The sequence below is a fragment of the Coturnix japonica genome, chromosome 28 (assembly GCF_054131305.1).
Source record: "Coturnix japonica strain WE chromosome 28, WE-NBRP24, whole genome shotgun sequence".
In the NCBI taxonomy this organism is placed as follows: Eukaryota; Metazoa; Chordata; class Aves; order Galliformes; family Phasianidae; genus Coturnix; species Coturnix japonica.
In genome coordinates, this window is record NC_140690.1 from 6,479,227 (window position 1) to 6,483,875 (window position 4,649).

Sequence of the window (4,649 nt, forward strand, 5' to 3'; positions counted from 1 at the left end):
CTGTTGACAAAATGAATTTCTCTTTTCTTGCACTGCACCCAGAGTTCATTCCTTCTGATATCTTTTCCTATAGAGCCTGTTTCTCAAATAAAGGCTTGCTTATTTCTAATTGCAAAGCAAATGACTGCCTGCTAGTCAGAGCAGGATGGTGCCTGCTGTCTGGTAAACCTTATGCAGAAACACTGGAGCTTTTGCATCATGTGCTCCCAACCTCGTCCCCTGCCTGAGACGGGCCATAGGGCACCCACAGCCTCTGGGCAGCCTGGGCCAGGGCCTCACTGCCTCTGGGGGAGGAATTTCCTCTACCCATCTACCTCCATTTCCACTCTTGAAGTTTAAAGCCATTCCCACTCGTATGATCGCTGTCTGCCAATGCCAAGTGACATGCAAGGTCTGGTAGTGGGTCAGGTAATGACACGACAACAGTACACGGACAACTGTAGTATAACTATCAATTTATTGGTAGTGTGGGGCCTGGAAAACTCTGGTTGATGACAGCAGTGGTTCTGTGGATGTCAGATGGTGCCCCAAACCAACCCACTGGGGGTGCTCCCACCTCCTGATGGATGGTGGAGAGGAGCAGGAGGGCAGAGGTGGTGCTGGGGAAGGGCTGGGGGCTGCTGGGCCTGGTCTGTTTCCCCCTGGCAGTGGTTTTCCAGGTGTCTGATGCCCCTAAGCTGACACGGTGGGGGGGGGGGCGCTTCTACCTAATAAAAGATGGTGGAGGGGAGGGGGAGGGTGGCGACGGTGCCAGGGGAGGTGGGGGGCTGCTGGGCTGGTTGTGCTTCCCCCAGGCAGTGGTTGTCTGTCTCTTGGACTGTTTCCCCACCTCTGCACTCTGCGTCCCCTGATGGATGCTGGAGGGGAGGAAGAGGGCAGAGTTGGTGCTGGGGGCTGGGGGCTGCCGGGCCTCTCATGCTTCCCCAAGGCAGCAGTTGTCCGGGTGCTGGGTGATGCTCCGGAGCTGAGGGGACTGCTCCCGCCCCCTGAAGGATGGCGGTGGGGGTGGAGAGGGGCGGCGATGATGCCCGGTGGGGCCGGGGGCTGCTGGGCCTGTCGCTCATCTGCCGGTCAGACGTTGTTTCGGTGCTGGCCGATGACCGCAAGCCTCCACCCCGGGTGGGTTCTTTCTGTCCCCCGAAGGATGGTGGTGGGGGACGGGGGGGCGGCGTTGATGCCCGTCGGGACCGGGGGCTGCTGGGCTTGTCAGACATCCAGTCCAGGTAGGAAGCTTGGCAGTGACCTGTAGATGATGGTATTGTCCTGGGTTTGTTTAGCCCATTTTTTAGCTTCCCAGCGGCGCCTGCAAAGAGAGGAACGTGCTGAGGGCACAGGAGAGCCCCTGCTCTGCTTTCTCACAGCGCATGGCAAAGAGCCACCCTCAGCTCCCAGCCTGTCTCTGGCCCAGCAGTAAGGATGGGCTGAAGCCAATGACAACATCTAACTGCGTCAATCACAGACCGTATGAGCCAACAATTAACTGGTCTCTTTACGCTGCTTTAACTAGAAACGCCTCCTGGCCCACAGCAGCCCTACAGTAAAGAGTTGGGCAGGATGGGGATGGGGGTCAACAACTCACTTTCTGTTCCTGTACCAGTAAATAAGAAGCCAGCACAGAAGCATCCCCAGCAATAGGGAACCCAAGGAAGCTCCAGCAAGTATCAGGTAGAACTTCCAACCAACTTTAACTTGCTCGGCGTTTGCACGTCCTGCACCAGGCACACCTGGAGGAACAACATGGTCATTGCTGTGTCTCGTGCTAAGAGTGACGTGGACAAGAGCCACGGTCGTGTTGTGCAGGGAGTGCTGCCCTGAGCTCTCCCCTCCCACTCAGACCCCACTCCTCGGGGGCAGAGTCAGGGCCCCTCAGCAGCACCTGAACCTGTTTCTCCCCTTTTCCTTCCCCCCGGCATGGGCACAACTTGCACGCTCCTAGTTTTCAGGATGTTTCTCCTGCTTATGAACTCCTGCCAGATCGCTGCTTACCTGGATTCCTCAGAAAACGATAGACCCCGTTGTGGTGGGCTTCCCTGGGATTTGACAGCGCTGTGAAGAAGGAGAGAAAGGCAAAGTCTGGGCATGGTGCAGGCACAGAGGAGGCAGAAGGACAAGGAGGCTCCCTCTATGCCATTGCGCCATCTGTGAGTCAGTGCATCTCTCTGGACCTCAGTTTGCAGGATGGACCCCGCTCCGGGCTGCTGGTGTGTCTGGAGCCTCAAGGGAGGCACAGCAAGCTCAGAATGCAGGGACTGTGTGAGGGAGGTACGCTGAAGGGTCCTATTCCCTCCCATCTCTTCTGAATGTGGCTTTGGTGGCCTTGTTCCCAAAAGGACAAAGTTCCTAAGTCCCTGGGAACTGGGTGCAGTGGGAGGGGAGCAATCTCTAACCATGGCCACGGAGCTCTACCAGCGGCCCTTACCTGCAGTGCCAGCTGCTTGCGAGGCCTCTCTTTCTCCCAGAGGGATGGGCAGTGTGCGACGGATGCCTTGCTGAAATGCATCCATGTGAGCAGGCTCGGCGTCAGTCCCTTTAGAAAGGAGGTAAGAGAGTAGGGCTGTAAGTAACTGCTTCTCATCAGGATGGTATCTTTAGGAGGAAGGTGATGCCGCAAGCCAGTGCAGACACAGGGGCATCACCACAGCAAGGCTCTGATCCGTCCTTTCCTGCTGTGCCGGATGGTTGTTTAACTGGAATGACAGCACTGCTGCACAGCACTCTTCTCTCCCTACTACGCTGTGTGGAACTATCTGGAGAAGAGAAGTGGAAGATCTAAAGGCCCTTTCCTGTGGGATTGCCCTGAGGCTTATGGACCATATGATGCGGAGGCTTTGGCAAGGCACTGCTTATAGGCACAGCGGTAATCACACACCCATTGTGCGTTGTGATCTCTCTCTTCCTTAGGGACCTGCAGTGACTGGAAGGGGCTCAGGTGACGATGTGGCACCCAGAGCTGGGTTGAAAGTTGCAGAGGGGCCAGGTGGGCAATTGGCTGGCACTCAGCAGCTTTGCAGATACTCTCTCCAGGCCACGTGAAACAGTCCTCAGAGACAGCATGGAAGAACATTGGGGTTTTCTTACTAGAACGATCTCCGATGAATGGAGAGAAAGCCAATGGGACAGTGGGTGCACACAGCACCCAAGGAACAGTGACTGCCCAAGCTTCTCATGGACGAGAAACCACCAGGCAGCAAAAAGCTGAACCCTTCCTGAACTTCCACAACCAAATATGAGTAAAGATCATGAGGTGAAGACTGGTGACTTACCTCTGGCATCCACCCCAGGCTCATGGACAGGTCTCCATTCTGGTAATCCACCAAGAGGGCCTGCAGGCACAAGTGTGACCAGACACAGGTGAGGAGAGCTTCCACTGCACACTGGGGCCTGGTTTTTCTGCAGTGACCTGCAAAGACTGGCAGCAGGTCGGGGAATGACATGGCCCAAACAGCAAAGGCATCGGTTCTCTTCTCCAAAGAGTGGCAAGGGCTGCCTTCCCACTGAAATGGGACAACTCTCCAAGTAAAGAACTACTCTCAGCTGATCTGTGTACGGCCTTTAAGGCACAAAGAGACTTGAAAGACCTTTGGAGGTTCTTAAGTACCTGAATAAACTATTACAGCGCTCATTTTTCTGTCTTCCAGGAAACAGACACAACTTACCTCTGGGTTTCCCCTGAGGCACAAAATCAGTATCCACCAAAACATCTGGATAAGGAACTCCAACATCATCATCTAAAATCAAGAACAGATGAGAGATGTTCCCATTGCATGTTGCGCCTTCTCCCTTAGTGACTGGGGACTGGTCAGGTAATGGAATGGGAGACTCAGACCGTGATTGCCAAAGCTAGAGAATAACCGGGGTGACCTGGAGCCTGGCACTCGGCAGCTTTTCAAATGCCCTCTCCAGGCCACTTGTAACACACCTCTGGGACCTCATGGAAGGGTATACAGCCCGTCAGGGCTTTCTTACTGGGAGCTCCTTGCTGGATCTCCCACTAAAGCACCAGAGGAAACAATGCCTGTTCCTTCCTCTGGGCTCCAGCTGGGTGTCTCTGTTGGGAACTGGGATTTGCCTGTGGGGAGCACTGGGAAGCCAGAGCAGAAATGCTCACGCTTTTCCCAGCACGCTTCTTCTGAGCTTTCCCACAGGACACCTCCAGGGTGGGCTCAGCCAGCAGCAGAGCCATAGCCTGGCATAGCTGGAGCCAGCCCTGGTGGAGCGCTGCTTCAGCCCACACCTGGCTCCTGGGGTGCTGCTTGGCCCCCTTCCCAATAAACCCTTGCAGAAAGGCAGCCCCAGGGCAGTGTGGCACAGGGACAACAGCCTGGACCTCTGGCCTGTAGTTACACTTGGTCCCATCTTTGCCCACCCACCTGCTGCTGGAGCTCGCCACGGCACAGCACAAGTCTCCTTGGAACACATGGCCATCAGTAGGAGGAGGAGAGCAAGGCGGGCGGGGGACACGGCCCCCCACACTCGTGCCATGCTGCCACCACCACCGCTGCAGCCACAGCAAGTGCTGGGGCCAGCACGGAACAGCTGGGGTACACACACTGAGCACTGTGACCTCATCGAGCACGGCAGGCATTGTGACCTCACATCCCTTCCAGGATGCAGATCTGTTCTGCTGCCATGGCCGGGTTCCCCCTGGG

General features: G+C 56.0%; 1 long non-coding RNA gene across 1 annotated transcript; it reads right to left on the reverse strand.

Moving 5' to 3' along the window:
- Positions 1-438: 438 nt before the first annotated feature.
- Positions 439-2,523, reverse strand: LOC146756204 (uncharacterized). The gene is made up of 3 exons (XR_014937630.1): positions 2,420-2,523; positions 1,987-2,046; positions 439-1,724 (listed from the first exon to the last, which is right to left on the reverse strand). It is a non-coding gene; the product is annotated as an uncharacterized LOC146756204 (long non-coding RNA).
- Between the last annotated feature and the right edge of the window lie 2,126 nt (positions 2,524-4,649).